Source organism: Manihot esculenta, chromosome 11 (assembly GCF_001659605.2).
Source record: "Manihot esculenta cultivar AM560-2 chromosome 11, M.esculenta_v8, whole genome shotgun sequence".
In the NCBI taxonomy this organism is placed as follows: domain Eukaryota; kingdom Viridiplantae; phylum Streptophyta; class Magnoliopsida; order Malpighiales; family Euphorbiaceae; genus Manihot; species Manihot esculenta.
Window position 1 is genome coordinate 17,775,546 of NC_035171.2, and position 23,652 is coordinate 17,799,197.

The following is a 23,652-nucleotide window of genomic DNA, read 5'->3' on the forward strand; positions in this document are numbered from 1 at the left end:
ATTGTTGCCAGAAGCTTGGCCACGTCTCTCCTGGTTTATTTGCTGAGTTTAAGCAGCTCATGCAGAGTGTGTTGATAGTTCACACGGTGATGAAGCACAAAGCTAAGTTTGTGCGAGTTTGAGAGTTTGAGGAGAGTTGGTCCGTTTTCCTTAGTTCAGAGTGTTCAGCTTCTTGTTACAGGAGGTAAGTAATGCTCTTGAACCTGTTTATGTGTTTTCTGAAGGGTTTATGGGAGTTGTGGAGAGAGAGATGCATGTTTAGGTTGTAAATGGGAGTTTTGATGCTTGATGCAGGTATACATGATTCTGTGTTATGTTTGATTTGTTGTTTGGGGTTATTAGATAGTTTTGGACCCCTGTGCTCATATACGTGAGTATATGTGTGTTGAGGAGGTGGTGTATATATGGTTTGAGTGATTGAAGGGAAGGAGAAGGTGGTTTGCCATTGAAGCTGAGTTCTGGATGAACTCAGGTTCGGCAGCCGAAGGTTCATTCGGCCGCCGAACCTCTTATATGGTGGCTTGGCTGCCACAGCCTGTTTTTCATGTTCGGCTCTGTTTAGGGGTTTCGGCCGCCGAAGGTGCCGCCGAAGGTGCTTGAGTTTCGTCTCTGGAGAGGACATTCGGCTGCCGAACCTGCCGCCGAAAGTGTCCTGTCCAGCTTTCTTTTGCCTGCTTTGTATGGATAGTTGAGTGAGTTTAGGGGGATTCTTGGGGATGTTTAAGAGAGTTATTCTACGCTTGTTTGGTCCCTCATTTGAGTCCATCTGTATAGGTACAAACCAGAGGAACCAGAGAGAGCAGCAGTGAGTACTGCTCCAGAGGTTCAGAGCCTGCAGAGTCAGTCAGTCCAGATAGCCAGAGGTGAGTGGAACTAAACTTATGACTTTTAATTGAACCACAAACTGCTTTTAGCATATCTCATGCATCATGTTTATGCCATAGGTTGATTGCATTAGTATTCACGAATCTGTTGCATTGCATCGTTATTTGGTGATGTGAGTGAATGCTGAATGATCCAGTAGTCTCAGACAGGAAGTCCAGGAGCCTTTGACTACGCCCTGGCAGGTATAGCAAAGACCAGGAGCCTTTGACTACGCCCTGGCAGGTATAGCAAAGTCCAGGAGCCTTTGACTACGCCCTGGCAGTGGTAAGTGCAGAGGTGTTATATACACATATACATATATGACAGGAAGACCAGGTGCTCGATTCTACGCCCTGGCACAGAGTTACTGGGACTATGTGGTGACAGGTTTACTCTTGATGTGGCTTGTCTGTGATATGATGCATTCCATGAGATCATATTTTACTGAGATGTTTTACTGTTCTACTCACTGGGCTATAGAGCTCATCCCACTCCCTTAACCCCAGTTTTGCAGGTTCAGTGTACAGTGTACAGGGACAGTCCAGCAGAGTACAGGAAAAGTAAAGAGATCTGCAATAGCCTAGAGTGGACATGTAATATTAAAGAGATGTAATAGTTGTTGCTTGACCTAGTGATGTATGTTGTGTACATGATCTGTATATGTATATATGTTTTCCTGTATGTGAAAACCAGGCTTAACAGGTATGAGTTACCCATCTAGAGCAAGCTCTAGTCAGGGATACAGAGTACAGAGTACATGAGTACAGAGTACAGAGATAGTGCATGCACAGGTTAAGCCTTGGTTCAGAAAAGAGTTTTATTTTCACAGAAAATGTATGAGCATGTATGAGGTTTACAGGTACACAGAGAGTATAGCAGGCTTGCTACGGGTTCTGGCGGCCTTAAGCCGACCTGAATCCTAGCGCTGGTGACGGTCCATTTTGGGGTCGTTACAGTTCCTACACAGGTGGACTCAAATGAGGGACCAAACTACCTTAAGAACATCGCTAAGAAACTCCCCAAAAACCCTCTACAAGATCCCCAAACAATCACATAAAACATGCAAAAGAAAGCTGGACAGGGCACGTTCGGCGGCAGGTTCGGCGGCCGAAACCCCTCTCCAGAGACGAAACTCATGCATGTTCGGCGGCACCTTCGGCGACCGAAGGTCTCGTCCAAAGACGAAACTCACCCTCTTTCGACGGCCGAACTCCCTCTTTTGGCGGCCGAAAGTCCCTTTCTAAACCGAAAGCCTAGCTTTCAGGGGCAAGCTTTGGCAGCCGAAACTGCCTCCACAAGGGGTTCGGCAGCCGAACCTTCCTTAAGCGGCCGAACCTGGTTTTGCCCGCTGGGCAGAACCCTACTCTGTTTCATGCAAACTCAACATAAAACTTACCCAACATGCATATCAACTACTCCCAACTAGCACATACCATCAAAACATGCATAAAAGGGTCTAAAACTACCTTATAACCCAAAACAACACATCAAACAACACTTACACATGCTTAAACACTAACTCATGCAAAACCTCAACCAAAACCCTATTCATGCATACTATCCATACAACTCCCATAAAACCGTCAAAAATCAGTAAAAGAGGTTCTGGATCTTGACTTACCTCTTCCAAACAAGAGATCAAGTGATCCTAACGTAGAGATATGAAGAAAATCTCTTCCAAAGCTCCAAACGTCCAAACTTGCTATTTTTACTCAAAACCTTCAAAACACACTCAAACTCTTAAAACTCTTGAAAGATTTGGTGAAAACCATGAAAAACATGAAAGTCAACTTGGGAGAGGCTGGAACTCACCTCTGGCTGCAAGTGGAGGAGAAATATCCTCCTTCCACCGACCCTTGGCCCTTTAATAGGTGGCTGGCCAGACCACCTTCGGCAGCCGAACGTGAATCCGAAACCAGGCAATGTTCGACGGCCGAAAGTGACCTTCGGCGGCCAAACCTTTGCATTTCTCCCTTGTTGCCTTTCTTTCAAAACTCATTTTCCTTGATACTTAAAACCTTAAAACAAGTCAAAATACCTCAGAAAACATATGGATTACCCTTCTTGAGGATTCCGACACCCGAGATTCCACCGGACTACAGGAATTCCGATGCCGGACTCAAGTCGGGTATTACATAAAATTTCACTATATCAAGTACCCCTAAACCTAGAGTTTTGCTTATTCTCCAGCAAAAGAAATAGAAAAGAACAAACAGGGATATGAATTTCTCAGCAGTATGATAAACAGAGTGCAGTCAAGTTTTTCTCAATAATTATGCCAAATTCAGTAAAAGAACATAATTTCAAATAAGAGCTAATTAAAACTTATTCATGCATTAATGATTAGCAAAAATCAAATCTTTACTTATAATTAGATATCCATAATTATATAGCATAATATGCATCATGTATTAAAGAATAGACATGTATTTATTGACATATTAACCACCTCCAATCAATTTCTATAGCTCAAGCTTTTCCTCATTCTCTAGTTCTAAGCAAATTCATCACTTTTTCATTATTATAATACTTACAAATAAAGAGATCAAGTAGACTTCACACATGAGAAAGATGGATATATGGTAAGACAAGGCTCGAGAAAGAAAGACAATAGGTAACAAAATTGAATGAAGATCAAACACATTACTTAAATATTTATTTATTTATTTATTTTGTAACATCCTCCTTGAGTTGACACTTATCTTTTTAGGCGAACACTCATATTTGTGATGCTGGTACCCGGTTACTCAACATATCAAATTACTAAAGGTGTTTTGTATACTCTTAAGTTGAGCTGCCGTTTAACGTAGAAGTACACATTGGGCTCATACCCACTCCTAGTTACTAAGCAACTCAAAACATTGAAATTGAAAGTTACTTTTTTTAAATTTAATTTACAACTTCCATTCAAAATATTTCTTTCTTTTTTTTTTTGGTAGGTCTTAAGGGGAAAGAAAAATAGACTAAATGATAAAGTTTTAAAAGGGTCAACAAATAATATTAAAAAGGTGGCTAAGGTCTAATGGTCAAAATAAAGAATGCCTATATCATTTTTTCCTAATGTGAGTACTGATTATTTTAAATTCATGAAATCTGTCCTGGTGAGGCAATACATATATCAAGCTTATACATGCATATTAACGAGTACATGATAAACACTATATAATCTATTTATAGATACATATCTAAAAGTAATGAATGAACTATAATAAATAAAAAAACCAAATTATAATGATTCAAAAAAACTCTAACTCAATCATTAAGTTTAATTAAATGCACAAAGTTTATTATACTATTGAATAAGAAAAAAAATTATACATAAAAAAATGTATAAAAAACAAAAGAAAACAAAATGCAAAACTATACCCCCAAACTTATTTTTTTGACATTGTCCTCAATTTCATCAAGATAAACAAATAAGCACATAAGTAATGAAGGTAAAGTAGAAGAATTAAAAATACTCCTATTTGAAGCATGCTTTACTCTTTATTCATCTCCATTGATCTTAAATCCTAACTCTAATTTCCCTTTTTTGACTTTCTTCTCCTATAAAATACAAAACAAAAGACATATTAAAGATGAATAATTAAGTTAACAAAATAGAAAAGAGCAAATAATTAAAGAAAACTAAAATCAATCTGGGTTGCCTCCCAAAGTCACTAGCTTGACATTATCCAAGATTGCTATGTCAAAATGATAGAGGATTTATGTTGTTCCAAGCCACCTTCAATATCTTATCATTAAGGCCCTTATTTTTTTTACTTCCATTGCTCCATGGGAGAGTACTTGAACTACTTCAAAAGGACCAGGCCACCTAGAATGCAATTTGCCTGGAAAAGGTCAGAGTTTGGAATTGAAGAGTAAAAACTTCAGATCCACATAGGACTCACGTTTAGCAATATGCTTATCATGTCATCTCTTGATTCTTTCTTTATATATCTTAGCATTTTTATAAGCATGTAGACGGAGTTCATTTAACTCATTCAACTATAATAAACACTTTTCTTTTGCAGCTTTCATATCGAAATTTAGCAACCTAGTTGCACATCGTGCATTATCTAATTTTCTGGATCGTTTCAACTCTTTGTCAGATATATCTACTTGTCCACTCATCTGTGGATGGTATGGTGTACCTACAATTTTCTCATGCATTGATTTCTCGTCATCAATTATAGCAATATTTACAACCAATGGTTCAAAATTAGTATTAATAACATCATCAAGCATGTGCTCATGTTCACTTTCAAATTTATTTCCACAATCATCCAAATGACCTCTAACACATTTATCAACAGTGTTAATCCTAAAACAGTTATCAGTAGAGTTAGAATAATTAGTAGATTGCAAAATATTAAAAGTTACCTCTTCTTGCCCCACTCTCAAAGTCAATTTTCCTTCGTGAAGATCAATGAGTGTCATACCAGTTGCAAGGAATGGGCGTCCCAAGATCAATGAAATTTCTCAATCTTTCTCCATATCAAGAATAATAAAGTCTATTGGGAAGATAAATTTATCCACTTTGACTAACACATCCTTTATCACACCTTTAGGATATGTTACTGAATGATCTGCAAGCTGCAAGTATACTCTGGTAGGCTTCACTTCTCCAAGCCCAAGTTTCCTGAAAACAAATAAAGGCATCAAGTTAGTACTAGTGCCCGAATCACATAAGGCTTTTGTGAATTCCACATTACTAATGTTACAAGGAATAGTAAAGCTCTTTGTATCCTTAAGCTTAGAAGGCAATTTATTCTGAATAATGGCACTGCAGTCCTATATAAGCATCACAGTCTCCTGATCATCTAACCTTCTTTTCTTGGAGGAAATTTCCTTCAGAAACTTTGCATAGCTAAGCATATGAGCCAATACTTCAGCAAAAGAAATGTTAATATGCAACTTTTTAAATATCTCCAAGAATTTCAGAAAGTTCTTATCTTCAGTATTTTTCTTGAGCCTCTGAGGGAAAGGAATTAGTGGTTTGTATGGGGTACAACCGCCTCTACCTTAGGCTTTCTACTACCTCCTCTTCAGTGAGCTTTAACTATTTGCTCTTTTTTCTTTGCTTGCTCCTTTAGAGGTAGCTCCTCCAACTGTTTGCCATTTCTCAAGGTAATTACATTTACCTGTTCTCTTGGATTTATTTCAATGTTGCTAAGCAAAGTACCTTGAGTTCTCTTAGATACTAGATTTGCTAATTATCCCATCTGTACCTCCAAATTTTTTATAGTAGCTTGTTGATTTTAAAGGTTAGATCTAGTTTCTCCTATGAAGGATCTGGTTTCTCCCATAAAGACATTAGTGGCTCTAGTGGCTCTAGCAAGAGTTTCAACTATGTTCTCCAAACTGCTCTTCTTCTCAGGTGGCTGAAATCTAGGTGGTGCTCTCTGTGGAGGTGGCAAAACTTGAGTTTGTGGCTGAGTTTTTCCACCTAAGATTCGGATGATCTCTCCAACTTGGATAATAAGTGTTGGAGTATGGATTATTTTGCTAGCATCCCTGATTATCCACATAATTAATCTACTCAGCTTGCAAAAGAGAGTAGTCCATAGGACATTCACTGAAATCATGGTTGCCAGCGAATTCTCACAGACCTGTACCACAGAATTAATAAAATCAGTAGTAATTTTATCCAAACTTTTAGTTAGAATACATGTGCTTGTAGTGTAGAAATAGTGTCAATCTCATGCATTCCTGCAGGTCTCCTGGGTGGAATCCTATCTATGGGAAACTCAAAGTTTATGGCAGCCAATTCATCTAAAAGGGCAAAGGCTTCGGGGATTTCTTTTCTCATAAATGACCTTCAAGCTACATTGTCTACCATATTTCTTATGTTGGCATTGGGTCCATAGTTGAATTTTTCTATAACCATCCAATCTAGTAATCTATGGTGTATGAGCATGTCCTTTATTGTCTCCCAGGCTTTGTAAAGTGGCTCTGAGTTCATCTACAGGAAATGATAGATTTCATTCCTCAATTTGAGTGTGTTTGTTGGTAAAAAGAAACTTTCTAAAAATTTATCTATAACCACTTATTGGCTTTATCTGTAACGACCCGAAAATCCGGACCGCTACCGGCGCTAGGATCCAGGTCGGTATAAGGTCGCCGGGACCCGTAGCAAGCCTAACATTCATCCTGTGAACCTATTTAATCCCATACATGATCAACAACATACATAAAAATTTTGAACTTTTCTTTCATTCCTTTACCAAACTCAACCTGTGCATGCACTATACATAAACATAACCATAAACATTGACCCCTCTTTGGGATCTCATCAATGCCCCAATGGGTGACATAAAATGTGTTGAGTTGGTTTACATAAACATCATAAAACGTCTAAGATCATGTATTAAAAGGGATAACAACATTCTATGGTCAAGCACACTTTTAACATCCATGAACATCATTACATTACATTTCTATAATGTACTTATACATGACTGTACTAAACATAACATCTCAACATTATTCATGTCCACACTATCTATTACATAACCAAGACTTCATTACTCTTGCTGACCTCTTGGTCTACCCTGTACATGCAAACCTGGGGGTTAAGGGAGAGGGGTGAGCTATAAAGCCCAGTGAGCAGAATAATAAAACATTTAAAACATATGATAACATGGAATGCATCACATCACATTCATATCACATCAAGGATGAATTTGTCACCCATAGCCCTCAAAGTGGTCAAACTGTGCCAGGGGCGTAGAATGGGCCTCACTGGTCTTTCTCTTACATAACATATCATAACATAACATTCCAACTGTGTCAGGGGCGTAGAATGGGCCTCGCTGGTCTTTCTCTCACATAGTGCCAGGGGCGTAGAATGGGCCTCACTGGTCTTCCGTACCGTATCATATCATACCATATCATATCATGGGAGGGCTAAAGGATCATTCAACATTCATCCACATCATCAACATATTATGCAATGCAACATATTCGTGAATTCTAATGCAAACAACCTAATATATCTCATGGTATTCATGATGCGTGAATCATTCTAAGAATTAATTTATTTACTTAAAAACATAAAGAGTTTATTCCACTCACCTCTGGCTGAAGCTCTACTGACTCTGAGGCGATCGACTCACTGCTGGGGTCCTCGATTCCTCGGGTCTGAACCTACACAGGTGGACTCAAATGAGGGACCAAACATCTATGATCAAGACTCTGAAATACTCCCCAAAAACCCCTTAAAACACCTTGAAACAATCATAGGAAACATGCAAAGGAAGGCTGAACAGGGCATTTTCGGCGGCAGGTTCGGCGGCCGAAAGTCCCTCCAGAGCCGAAAGTCAGGCAGGTTCGGCGGCACCTTCGGCGGCCGAAACTCCCAGACAGAGACGAAACTCATGCATGTTCGGCGGCACTTTCGACGGCCGAAACTGCCCTCCAGAGACGAAAGTACTCTTTCGGGGGCAGGCTTCGGCAGCCGAAGGCTGCCTCCACAAGCGGGTTCAGCGGCCGAAAGTCCATTCGGCGGCCGAACCTGAGTTTCTCCAAAGTGGCAGAAACTCAACTCCAACATGCACAAACGCCTCCCAAACCTTTCAAACATGCACAAACCTGATCTACAACATGCATACTCAAGCATACAAACTCCTAGGGGCTTCAACTATCTTAAACCCCAACTACAACACATCAAGCAACCTCAAACATCATACATTGCTCAAAAACTAAACATAACCCATAAAACCCACCAAAACCTAAACATGCATTTCTACCCCATAGATCAACTTAAAACTTGTTCAAAACATGTAGTGAGCTCAAGATCGGCCCTTACCTCTTGAAGATCGAGAGGAAAAGGACCTTAGCTTGAAGACGGAAGAGTTTGAGTTTCTTGAACCTCAAAGCTCCAAAACTTGCTTTATGCTCGAAAATCTTCAAAACAAAGTGAAAACTTGTGAAAATCGTGAAAGATTTGAAGGAAGAAACTCAAGATCGGTGAGGGACGGCGAAGAGCTCACCTTGGCCGAAAATGGGGAGAAAAGCTCGCCCGTTTTCGGCTAAGGGACCCCTTTATAGGTGGCTGGCCAGGCCACTTTCGGGAGCCGAACGTGCCTCCGCATGCATGCCATGTTCGGCGGCCGAACATAAGGTTCGGAGGTCGAACCTGGTTTCCCTCACTTATGCCTTCGGGGGCCTAAGGCACACCCGAAACAGATGCATGTTCGGCGGCCGAACTTGAGGTTCGGCGGCCGAACCTGGGTCTTCCTCCAAGACTATTTCCATTAAAATTCAACTTCCTTTTTATTTAAAATCATAAAATACATTAAAACATTTTATAAAAACATGGTTTTTCCCTTCTAGAGGTTTTCGACATCTGAGATCCCACCGGACGGTAGGGATTCCGATACCAGAGTCTAGCCGGGTATTACATTCTTCCCCCCTTAAGAACATTCATCCCCGAATGTTCACCAAACAACACATAGCATGGCATACACATAAAATACTTACTAAGCACATAAAACTCACCTTAGAAGAGATGAGGATATTGCTGGAGCATGGACTCCCGTGTCTCCCAGGTACACTCTTCGATGTTGTGGTGATTCCAAAGGACTTTCACCATCGGGATTTCCTTGTTTCTTAACTTTCTGATCTGGGTGTCTAGGATCTGTACTGGCTGCTCAACATAGGTGAGATCCTCTTGGATCTCCACATCAGGCTCACTAAGAACCTTGCCTAGATCTGACACGAACTTTCTTAACATAGAAACATGGAAAACCGGATGGATTCTTTCCATTGAAGCAGGCAAGTCCAGCTTGTATGATACATTTCCAATCTTCTGCAAGATCTCAAAGGGTCCGATGTACCGTGGAGCTAGCTTACCTTTCTTCCCAAACCGAATCACCCCTTTCATTGGAGACACCTTGAGCAATACCAAATCCCCCTCCTGAAACTCTACTTGCCTTCTGCGGATGTCTGCATAACTCTTCTGCCTGTTTGCAGCAGTCTTGATCCTTTCTCTGATTATGGGCACCACTATGCTGGTGATCTCTATTAGATTAGGCCCTGCCAAGGCCTTTTCTCCAACTTCTTCCCAGCAAACAGGTGATCTGCACTTCCTTCCATACAAAGCTTCATATGGAGCCATCCCGATGCTAGCATGATGGTTGTTATTGTAGGCAAACTCCACCAAAGGTAGATGCTGCCTCCAAGAACTGCCAAAGTCCAGCACACACATTCTGAGCATATCCTCTATTGTCTGGATGGTCCTTTCTGATTGTCCGTCCGTCTATGGATGGAAAGCAGTGCTAAAATCCAACCTGGTACCCATGGCATCCTGCAGACTCCGCCAAAACCTGGAGGTGAACTGGGGTCCTCTATCGGACACTATTGAAACAGGAATCCCATGCAGCCTGACGATCTCATCAACGTACACCTGCGCCAACTTGTCCACATAATAGCCACTCCGGACAGGGATAAAGTGAGCAGATTTGGTGAGTTTGTCCACAATCACCCATATGGAGTCCAATCTGTTGGACGCTGCCGGTAACCCCACCACGAAGTCCATAGCTATATTCTCCCATTTCCACTCTGGAATAGGTAGCGGGTTAAGCATTCCAGCCGGCTTCTGATGTTCCAGCTTCACCCTCTGACACACTTCGCAAGCTGACACGAACTGTGCCACTTCTCTCTTCATAGCTGGCCACCAATAAACCTTCTTCAGATCTTGATACATCTTGGTGGCTCCGAGGTGAATGTTGTATCTTGCATTATGAGCCTCCCTCATAATGTCTCCCTTCAGCCCTATGTCATCTGGTACACACAATCTGCTCCCATGGCGGAGGATCCCCTTGCTGTCGAATCTGAACTCACTATCCTTGCCTGACTGAACAGTCCTGGCAATCTTCACTAACTCTGGGTCCTCATGCTGTTTCTGAGCCACCTGCTCTAGAAACACGGGTGCCACTCTCATCTGGGCTACTAAAGCACCTGTACCAGACAACTCCAACTGTAGACCTTCATTCATGATGTAACGACCCCAAAATGGACCGTCACCGGCGCTAGGATTCAGGTCGGCTTAAGGCCGCCAGAACCCGTAGCAAGCCTGCTATACCCTCTGTGTACCTGTAAATCTCATACATGATCAAACATAAACTGTGAACATAACAATTCTTTTCTCTGTACCAGGGCTTACCCTGTGCATGCACTATCTCAGTACCCAGTACTCTGTACCCCTGACTAGAGCTTGCTCTAGATGGGTTGTCTCATACTTGGTAAGCCTGGTTTTTCACATACTCTATAAACACATATACATATACAGATCATGTACACAACAAAAGATTTACAACACAAACCACTAAGTCAAGCACATATCTAACTGAATATACCACAAGCATATCTCTTTAATATTACATGTCCACTCTAAGCTATTACAAGTCTCTTCTCTTTTTCTGACTTCTGACTTCTTCTGAACATCCCCTGTATACTGTACACTGAACCTACAAAACTGGGGTTAAGGGAGTGGGATGAGCTCTATAGCCCAGTGAGTAGAATACAAAAACATTTCAATAAAATATGATCTGATGGAATGCATCATAACACAGACAGTCCACATCAAGAGTAAACCTGTCACCACATAGTCCCAGTAAACCGTGCCAGGCCGTAGACTGGGGTCCTGGTCTTCCTGTACCATATATGTATATGTGTATATAACACCTGTACTTACCCTTTGCCAGCATAGACCGTTTACCTATACCCGCCAGGCCGTAGAATGGGGTCCTGGACTTCCTATACCTGCCAGGCCGTAGAATGGGGTCCTGGACTTCCTGTCTGGAACTACTGGATCATTCAGCATTTACCCACACCAATAAGGAAGCAATGCAATGCAACATCTTTATGCATTCTAATGCACTCACCCTATGACATAAATATGATGCATGAAATATGCTAAAAGTAGTTAATGTCTGAATTAAATCAAGGAATCAGTTTAGTTCCACTCACCTCTGGCTCTGGACTGACTCTGCAGGTTCTGTACACTCTGGAGCAGTACTCACTGCTGCTCTCTCTGGTTCCTCTGGTCTGTATAAGCACATAAAGACTCAATATGAGGGACCAAACTATCATAAGCATAACTCTATAACCTCCCCAAGAATCCCCTTAAACTCACTCTAAAACTCAAGCAAAGCATGCAAAAGAAAAGCTGAACAGGACACTTTCGGCGGCAGGTTCGGCGGCCGAATGTCCTCTCCAGAGACGAAACTCAAGCACCTTCGGCGGCACCTTCGGCGGCCGAATCCCCCAAACAGAGCCGAACATGCAAAAACACTCGGGGGCAAGCTGTGGCAACCAAGTCACCAAGCAGGAGGTTCGGCGGCCGAATGATCCTTCGGCTGCCGAACCTGAGTTCATCCAGAACTCAGCTTCAACGGCAAACCATCTTTTCCTTCCCTTCAACCACTCAAACCATATATACTCCACCTCCTCAACACACATCTACTCATGTATATGATCACAGGGGTCCAAACTTATCTAATAACCCCAAACCACAAATCACACATAACACATAAACATGTATAACTCATCAAAACTATCATTACTAATCTACACATGCATCTCCTTCCATAACTCCCATAAAAACCTTCCGAAAAACATAAAAACATGTTCACGAGCATCACTTACCTCCTGTAACAAGAAGATGAGTGATCTAAACAAAGGAAAACGGCTCAACTCTTCTTCACCCTCACTAACTCTCCAAAGCTCACTTTTACTTCAAACCCTTCACAATTTGGTAAACGAGCAAATGCCTGCATGAGCTGCTCAAACTGAGCAGATAAAGTATAGGAGACGTGGCCAAGTTTCTGGCAACAAGTTGGACATAACACCTGTCCACAATGCTGACTCAGGATTGCTCAAAAGCTGGCTGGCCAATTCAATTTCGGCTGCCCAATCGCATGCAAACTCATGCAACCTTCGGGGGCCGAACTTCCCTTCGGAAGCCAAACACTTTCGGCGGCCGAACTTATCTTCGGCGGCCGAACTTGGCTCCTCTGCCTTGGTTCATTTCAACTCAAAACTAAAGAACTGTAAACCCATCAACCATATCATAACACTTAGAAAACATAACTCCTACCCTTCTATAGAATCCCAACACCCCGGATTCCACCAGACAACAGGAATTCCGGTGCCGGACTCTAACCGGGTATTACATTCTCCCCTCCTTAAGAACATTCGTCCTCGGATGTTCCTAAAACATACAAAAACAAAACACAAGGAGGAAACTAACCTCAAAACAAATATGGATACTGCTGGAGCATAGACTCCCGCGTCTCCCATGTACATTCTTCTAGATTATGGTGGTTCCATAAAACTTTCACCATCGGAATCTCCTTGTTCCGTAGCTGTCTGATCTGCGTGTCCAGAATCCGCACTGGCTGCTCTATATAGGTGAGATCTGTATGAATCTCCACCTCAGGCTCACTCAGAACCTGATTCGGATCTGACACAAACTCTCGTAGCATAGAAACATGAAATACCGGGTGAATTCTCTCCATAGAAGCAGGTAAATCCAGCTTATACGATACATTTCCGATCCTCTGCAACACCTCAAAGGGTCCAATGTACCGTGGAGCTAATTTACCTTTCTTCCCAAAACGAACCACTCCTTTCATTGGAGACACTTTCAGCAATACCCAAGTACCCTCCTGAAACTCTAACTGCTTCCTGCGAACGTCTGCATAACTTTTCTGTCTACTCTGAGCTGTTCTGATTCGTTCTCTGATCATGGGCACCATTCTACTGGTAATGTCTACTAACTCTGGCCCTGCAAGAGCCTTCTCTCCTACCTCTTCCCAGCAAACAGGGGATCTGCACTTCCTCCCATACAATGCTTCATAAGGAGCCATCCCGATGCTAGCATGATGACTGTTATTGTAGGCAAACTCCACCAAAGGTAGATGTTGCCTCCAAGAACCGCCAAAGTCTAACACACATAGTCGAAGCATATCCTCTATGGTCTGGATGGTCCTTTCTGACTGTCCATCAGTCTGTGGGTGGAAAGCAGTACTAAAATCTAATCTCGTGCCCATTGCACTTTGCAGACTCCGCCAAAAGCGAGAGGTAAACTGAGGTCCTCTGTCTGAAACTATAGACACTGGAACTCCATGTAATCTCACTATCTCATCCAGATAGACCTGTGCCAACTTATCCACAGAATAGTTACTCCGTACTGGAAGAAAATGAGCAGATTTCGTGAGTCTGTCCACAATCACCCATATCGAGTCTATCCTGTTGGACGCTACTGGTAAACCCACTACAAAATCCATGGCTATGTTCTCCCATTTCCATTCTGGAATCGGTAATGGGTTAAGCATTCCGGCTGGTTTCTGATGCTCTAATTTCACCCTCTGACAAACCTCACAGGCTGTCACGAACTGCGCCACTTCTTTCTTCATGGCTGGCCACCAATAGACCCTTTTCAGATCCTGATACATCTTGGTGGCTCCTGGGTGAACACTATACCTCGCATTATGAGCTTCCCTCATAATGTCTTCCTTCACACTGCCCCTATCTGGTACACAAAGTCGACTCCCATAACGAAGGATCCCTTTGTTGTCAAATCTGAACTCTACACTATTGCCTGACTGAACAGTCCTGGCAATTTTCATCAACTCAGGGTCCTCGTGCTGTCTCTGAGCTATCTGCTCCAGAAACACAGGTGTCACTCTCATCTGTGCTATCAACGCACCTGTACCAGACAATTCTAGCTGTAATCCCTCGTCAAAGAGCTTATAAAGCTCCATCACAACTGGTCTCCGCTCTGCTGCTATATGGGATAAACTGCCTAGTGACTTCCGGCTTAGGGCGTCTGCGACTACATTCGCCTTACCCGGATGATACTGGATCTTACAATCATAATCACTGAGCAATTCTACCCATCTCCGCTGCCTCAAATTCAGCTCTCTCTGACTTAAGATGTACTGTGAACTCTTGTGATCAGTGAAGATCTCGCATTTAACCCCGTAAAGGTAATGCCGCCACATCTTAAGTGCAAAGATAACTGCTGCCATCTCTAGGTCATGGGTAGGGTAATTCAACTCGTGCTTCTTCAACTGTCTAGAAGCATAAGCTATTACTCTATCACTCTGCATCAAAACACAACCCAATCCCACTCGAGATGCATCACAGATGTAACAGCCCGGAAACCGGTACCCTCTTTGTAACGGCCCAAACTGCTCGGCACTAGGATCCAGATCGACTTAAGGCCGCCTAGACCCGTAGTAAGCCTATCCTGAACTCTGTGTATCTGTTAGAATCCCATACATGATCCAACTGGACTATAACTGTTACAACTTGTCTGTAACACAACCAGACTTAACCTGTAAAACACTCTCTGGAGGTCCAATCATATGAACCAAAAGCTCAGACATACTAGTCTGAACTACCCCTCAGGGGCTAACCAGCGACGCTCTACCAAGTAACCTCCATGCACTATGCGCACTGCAGCATAGAACCCACTCTGTAAGGGTCAGCATATCATAAGTTAACTTGGTTACCATAGAGTCACAGGAATCAAACCTGGTCTTCTCTAGTGGTCTACTCTGTGGATCACAGGAATCAAACCTGGTCTTTCCTCTGTATCTACTATATGTCACTGGGTTTTCGAAACACAACATAAAGTAAGTCTGGTCTGACTCATTTCTCATCAAGAAACTTAAAAACAGGATACATGCCTATACTCAAGGAATCAACATACACTACTATAGGCAAAAGCACATTCTATCTCATATACAACTCAACTGACTATCTATTACATCACTTTACATACATCATGTCCACACTATGCTATTACATATGCAATCCTTTAGCAACTCTGATGCTTCTACCCTTCCCAGCTACTCTGAACCTGCAAAACTGGGATTAGGGGAAAGGGATGAGCTACTAAAGCCCAGTGAGTAGAAACACTGAAAACAGTTCATTCATACGCATTTACGATGAAAATGTATCACAACTCAAGCATCTCAATATATCTTGGATTAGACATGACCCCAAAACTCCCTTGACGGGCTATTGAAGTTGCCTTGGTCCAATCCCCACTAAGGTAGACATGACCCCAAAAATACCCTCTGTCAACACTGACCTGACACAATGACAGGAGCCGAAGCTTAGGCTATTGGAGTCGCCTGGGTCCACCTAATCTCTGATCACATAATATGCAATGCAACAACTTCGTGATTCTAATGCAAATCACCCTAATATAAAATCATAGCATCCATGATGCATGAACTATGCTCATACAGTCTGTATCTTTTAATAAAATTAAGTTTCGTTCTACTCACCTCTGCTCCTCTGGCAGAACTGTACTGACTCTGAAACTTCTAACACTGATGACCTCCTCGATCTCTCGGGTCCACTCCTGAATCAAATGGACTCGAATGAGGTGTCAACTATACTCTGAACAACTCTTAAACAATCCCCTATAAACCCCTCTGAACCTCTGAAAACCATCACATAAAGCATGCAAAAGAAGGCTGGACAGGACATTTTCGGCGGCAGGTTCGGCGGCCGAATGTCCTGAACAGAGCCGAAACTCACATACTTTCGACGGCCGAATCTCCTCTTTCGGCGGCCGAACCCTTTCGGGGGCATGGTTCGGGGGCCAAACCACACTCCAGAGACGAAAGTCTCTAACCTTCGGCGGCACCTTCGGCGGCCGAACCTTCCCTCCAGAGACGAAAGTCCAATCCCTTCGGGGGCAGGATGAGGCAGCCGAAACCACCTCCTCAACACGTTCGGCGGCCGAACCCTCTTTCGGCGGCCGAAGCTGGGTTCTCCAGTTAGGCAGAACCTCGCTCACCTCATGCTCAACTTCCCCCAAACCTCACTCAACATGCATCTCAACACACATATCAAGCATATACTCAAAGATATGCACAAAGGGGTCCAAAACTAGCCTATAACCCCAAAAACAACTCAAACAACATACAAAGGCACAAAGGGTCCCTAAACCCTCACATGCACAACTCATGCAAAAACTCATGCATAACTCCCTTCTCCCTCCATAAAACTTGCTTAAAACATCATAAAACATAAGGATCAACACATACCTCTGAAGAACAAAGGCTGGTGTGATCCCAAACTTGAAGATATGGAGATCCAAGCTCCAAAAGTCTCCAAGCTCCACCTCCTTGCTCCAAGCTCACAACTCTTGAATTCAAGGAGAAAACTCATGAAAACCTTGAAAGATTTGAAGAGAAACCATGAAATCAACCCAAGGAAAACATGAACTCACCTTAGCCCAAAAAGAGAGAGAAACCTCCTCTTTTTCCAGAGCAAGGAGCCCTTTATAGGTGGTCAACCGCCCCTCCTTCGGCAGCCTAACCTGCATGCGAAACCATGCAACGTTCGGCGGCCTAACTTGGAGTTCGGAAGCCAAACCTAAGGCACTTTCGGCGGCCGAACATTACCTTCGGCGGCCGAACCTGCATTTTGCCTCCTTAGTCTTTTCTCTTCAAAACTCATATCCTTTCTAACATAAAACCTTTAAACCACTTAAAACCATCTTAAAACCTTTGTTTTACCCTTAGGGAAGGCTCCGACAACCTCGAATTCCACCGGACGGTAAGAATTCCGATGTCTGAACGAGCCGGGTATTACAATCTACCCCCCTTACAAAAACATTCGTCCCCGAATGTTCTTGCTCTAAAACAGGCATACAGAAAAGAGACTCGGTATGACTGGAGTGAAAACTCTCGGTCTTCCTAGCACAGTAAACACAACTGAGCTAAGCAGGTGAGATCTCCGGAGATCTCCCCCTCTCTAGGAGACACCTCCAGTACTACCACAACGTCTCTTACACAGCAACAGCTTTCGCTGCACACTCTGATCCTTGCCCTTCTCTCTTCATCTGTACTAAACTAGCTGCTCCTCTTCTGACTTCTCACGACTAACTCATACTAACTTGAACTCACTACAGGTAGTACCCGGATCTCAGATCTATCTAGGAAACACGACCAGCTCCTGCTAGCTGATCCAATAGATCATCAATCCTGAATGGGAATACCTGTCCCTGGTAGTGACCTTGTCCAACTGCTTACAGTCGCTACAAGCCTCAAGGATTCATCCTTCGTTTCCCGCAACTATTCTGGATCATTCCAGAGTGAGGTACTCGGTCGGATAAAACCCTTATCTACCAAGTCTCACAACTGCTCTCTACTACTCGCTCAACTCTGCAGGTGCCATCATGTAGGGAAAGAAAGAAATGGTTCTGGGTCCAGACACCATTCCTATCCCAACTCTATCTCCCTGACAGATGATAAACCTGACAGCTCGTCTGGGCAGACGTCTAAGAACTCTCTCAACCACAGACACAGAGGCTGGTTCCCTAACCCAACTACTAAACTCTCTCACAGGAGCGAGAACCCTCTAACGACCTCTCCTGAGCAAACTCTGAGCCTGTAGGGCTGACATCAAACCTCTAGGCAAGCTACTCTGTCCCTCCTAGGGACTACCTCTCGTCGATCCTAAACTGTGAGCCTCACTACCTTGGCTCTACTGACTCGGTAGCACTACGAGTAGCTAGCCACTCCATCACTAGAATGACATCGACCAGTCCAATCTAGAACCAAAAGGTCAGCTGGAAGGCATCCACTCGCTACATGCCCCGCCTCTGATGGATCATACTCGGGTCGGCTAACCCAAAGAGGTAACTCTCACTCTAAGCCTAGAAGTCATCAAACCCAGCCTATCTGGCTCTCACAGCAACAGGAGTAGAAAAACAATAGGGTTCACAAAAAACATGCCCATCAAAACACTCTAGAGTGAGCATACCTGGCACCACTGTGTTTGATGCGACTGCCTCCTGTTGAGCCTGGGTGAAGATCCTAGCCGAAGCTGACGGACCTTCTCTATGGAAACCTGAGGGATAAGAGGCTGACCCCCTTCCTCTGCCTCGACTACTGGTCTAATCCCAGACTGGACTCTAACCTCTCCTGAACTTACTCTTCTTTTTCTTCTCTTCCTTTCCTGTTCTTACTTTGCTCTTACTCTTACTCTTCTCTTCTCTTAGGGGTTGCACGTAGAGATGAGAGATCACTCTCACTATACCTGGGGTTATAAAACCCGAGACCATAGCATCTCCTAGCAACTCTCTCAGTACCCCTTCTCTGAACATCTCTCTCTGCTAACCTCGCTCATCAACTGACCTCCTCTAGGGTCCAGTCCTCCTCTGACTGCATCAAAGACCTCCTAGGTCCTTTGATGTACCCTCTCGGCTGATGCTACACTATTGCACTCTTGGCAGAACAAGGGGAAAGTATCTATACCTTTCCTCTCAAGAGAAACTCCTGTCAATCTCATTCTGCCTGCGGAAAAAGAGCACACACACAGAAACCATAGCAGCATCTGGCCCATGCAGTTACACACGAGTCCACCTCAACCATGGCACCACATAAACACATGAACCCCATACACATGCAAACATCTCATCTCATGGATGAACTGGTCACCAATAGCCCTCTACATATCCATCTCATCGTTCTGTCTAACTATGCCAGGGGCACTACAGTCTCGCCTGAACTGCTCTTACTCTGTGCCAGTGGCGACTAAGCCACACCTGGTCTGTTCTATCTCATACATCTCATCTCATGCATACTGAGGGCTAGAGGATCTTCCCAACAGGCATCCATAACATCAGATATCTCATATCATCAATGCACATGTATCTCACATGGCATTACACATCATCATATAGACAGGACTCAACATCCTATCCTAGTGGACATGATCTTATCTTATTGTGCTTGCCCTCTAAGACAACCTCTTTCCAATGTGAGATCTCTCTAATCCCTGAGCATCTTAGCTCAGCACACCGTACGCTAGAGGCCCTATGCTCTGATACCATCTGTAACAGCCCGGAAACCGGTACCCTCTTTGTAACGGCCCAAACTGCTCGGCACTAGGATCCAGATCGACTTAAGGCCGCCTAGACCCGTAGTAAGCCTATCCTGAACTCTGTGTATCTGTTAGAATCCCATACATGATCCAACTGGACTATAACTGTTACAACTTGTCTGTAACACAACCAGACTTAACCTGTAAAACACTCTCTGGAGGTCCAATCATATGAACCAAAAGCTCAGACATACTAGTCTGAACTACCCCTCAGGGGCTAACCAGCGACGCTCTACCAAGTAACCTCCATGCACTATGCGCACTGCAGCATAGAACCCACTCTGTAAGGGTCAGCATATCATAAGTTAACTTGGTTACCATAGAGTCACAGGAATCAAACCTGGTCTTCTCTAGTGGTCTACTCTGTGGATCACAGGAATCAAACCTGGTCTTTCCTCTGTATCTACTATATGTCACTGGGTTTTCGAAACACAACATAAAGTAAGTCTGGTCTGACTCATTTCTCATCAAGAAACTTAAAAACAGGATACATGCCTATACTCAAGGAATCAACATACACTACTATAGGCAAAAGCACATTCTATCTCATATACAACTCAACTGACTATCTATTACATCACTTTACATACATCATGTCCACACTATGCTATTACATATGCAATCCTTTAGCAACTCTGATGCTTCTACCCTTCCCAGCTACTCTGAACCTGCAAAACTGGGATTAGGGGAAAGGGATGAGCTACTAAAGCCCAGTGAGTAGAAACACTGAAAACAGTTCATTCATACGCATTTACGATGAAAATGTATCACAACTCAAGCATCTCAATATATCTTGGATTAGACATGACCCCAAAACTCCCTTGACGGGCTATTGAAGTCGCCTTGGTCCAATCCCCACTAAGGTAGACATGACCCCAAAAATACCCTCTGTCAACACTGACCTGACACAATGACAGGAGCCGAAGCTTAGGCTATTGGAGTCGCCTGGGTCCACCTAATCTCTGATCACATAATATGCAATGCAACAACTTCGTGATTCTAATGCAAATCACCCTAATATAAAATCATAGCATCCATGATGCATGAACTATGCTCATACAGTCTGTATCTTTTAATAAAATTAAGTTTCGTTCTACTCACCTCTGCTCCTCTGGCAGAACTGTACTGACTCTGAAACTTCTAACACTGATGACCTCCTCGATCTCTCGGGTCCACTCCTGAATCAAATGGACTCGAATGAGGTGTCAACTATACTCTGAACAACTCTTAAACAATCCCCTATAAACCCCTCTGAACCTCTGAAAACCATCACATAAAGCATGCAAAAGAAGGCTGGACAGGACATTTTCGGCGGCAGGTTCGGCGGCCGAATGTCCTGAACAGAGCCGAAACTCACATACTTTCGGCGGCCGAATCTCCTCTTTCGGCGGCCGAACCCTTTCGGGGGCATGGTTCGGGGGCCAAACCACACTCCAGAGACGAAAGTCTCTAACCTTCGGCGGCACCTTCGGCGGCCGAACCTTCCCTCCAGAGACGAAAGTCCAATCCCTTCGGGGGCAGGATGAGGCAGCCGAAACCACCTCCTCAACACGTTCGGCGGCCGAACCCTCTTTCGGCGGCCGAAGCTGGGTTCTCCAGTTAGGCAGAACCTCGCTCACCTCATGCTCAACTTCCCCCAAACCTCACTCAACATGCATCTCAACACACATATCAAGCATATACTCAAAGATATGCACAAAGGGGTCCAAAACTAGCCTATAACCCCAAAAACAACTCAAACAACATACAAAGGCACAAAGGGTCCCTAAACCCTCACATGCACAACTCATGCAAAAACTCATGCATAACTCCCTTCTCCCTCCATAAAACTTGCTTAAAACATCATAAAACATAATGATCAACACATACCTCTGAAGAACAAAGGCTGGTGTGATCCCAAACTTGAAGATATGGAGATCCAAGCTCCAAAAGTCTCCAAGCTCCACCTCCTTGCTCCAAGCTCACAACTCTTGAATTCAAGGAGAAAACTCATGAAAACCTTGAAAGATTTGAAGAGAAACCATGAAATCAACCCAAGGAAAACATGAACTCACCTTAGCCCAAAAAGAGAGAGAAACCTCCTCTTTTTCCAGAGCAAGGAGCCCTTTATAGGTGGTCAACCGCCCCTCCTTCGGCAGCCTAACCTGCATGCGAAACCATGCAACGTTCGGCGGCCTAACTTGGAGTTCGGAAGCCAAACCTAAGGCACTTTCGGCGGCCGAACATTACCTTCGGCGGCCGAACCTGCATTTTGCCTCCTTAGTCTTTTCTCTTCAAAACTCATATCCTTTCTAACATAAAACCTTTAAACCACTTAAAACCATCTTAAAACCTTTGTTTTACCCTTAGGGAAGGCTCCGACAACCTCGAATTCCACCGGACGGTAAGAATTCCGATGTCTGAACGAGCCGGGTATTACAACAGAATACTGTGAAATCCTCATTACTGACAGGCAGAGCTAACACTGGTGCTGTTGTCAATCTCCTCTTGAGTTCCTCAAAGCTCTCTTCACACTGGTCTGACCAGATAAACTTCTGGTTCTTCTGAGTCAATTTGGTCATAGGAGCTGCTATCTTTGAGAAGTTCTGAACGAACCTCCTGTAGTAACCTGCCAGTCCCAGAAAGCTTTTAATCTCAGTCACTGTCGTGGGTCTGGGCCAGTTAGCTACAACCTCTATCTTCTTGGGGTCTACCTCAATACCCTCTGCTGATACCACATGTCCCAAGAAGGCAATGCTCCGTAACCAAAACTCACACTTCGAGAACTTGGCATATAAACCATGCTCTCTCAGTGTCTGCAAAACTATCCTCAGATGCTGGGCATGCTCCTCTGCATCTCTGGAATACACTAAGATATCATCGATAAACACAATGACAAAGTGATCCAGAAACTCACTGAATACCCTGTTCATGAGATCCATAAATGCTGCAGGGGCGTTAGTCAACCCGAACGGCATCACTAAGAACTCATAATGCCCATATCTGGTCCGGAAAGCTGTCTTAGGCACATCTGCCTCTCTGACTCTCAACTGATGATACCCAGATCTCAGATCTATTTTCGAGAAACAACCTGCTCCAGCTAGCTGGTCAAATAAATCATCAATCCGAGGTAAGGGATACCTATTCTTGATAGTGACCTTGTTCAACTGTCTGTAGTCGATACAAAGTCTGAGGGATCCATCCTTCTTTCTAACAAAGAGCACTGGAGCACCCCAAGGTGAGGTACTAGGGCGGATGAAACCCTTATCTACCAAGTCCTGCAACTGCTCTTTCAACTCTGTTAACTCAGCTGGCGCCATCCTGTAGGGAGGAATAGAGATAGGTCTGATACCTGGCAGTAATTCAATTTCAAACCCTATCTCCCTATCAGGTGGTAGTCCTGGCAAATCGTCTGGGAACACATCGAGAAACTCTCGGACTACTGGTACTGTGGCTGGTTCCCTCACCTGACTGTCTAGCTCTCTCACATGAGCTAGAAACCCCTGACAACCCCTCCTAAGCAAACGACGAGCCTGAAGGGCTGAAATCATACCTCTGGGTGTACCTCTCCTGTCTCCTCTGAAGACACACTCTGACCCATCCTGGTCTCTGAGACTCACTAGCTTCTCTCGACAGTCCAACGTAGCACTATATGCAGATAGCCAATCCATCCCTAGAATGACATCAAAATCTGTCAAGTCTAGAACCACAAGGTCAGCTGGAAGGCATCTACCCTCTATGAATACTGGACTGAAACGACAGACTGACACTGCCACTGATGGGTCACATCTAGGTCCACTGACCCAGAGAGGATACTCTAACTCAGAACTGATCAAACCCAACCTCTCTATGGCTCTCGAAGCAATAAAGGAATGAGAAGCACCGGGGTCCATCAAAGCACACACATCT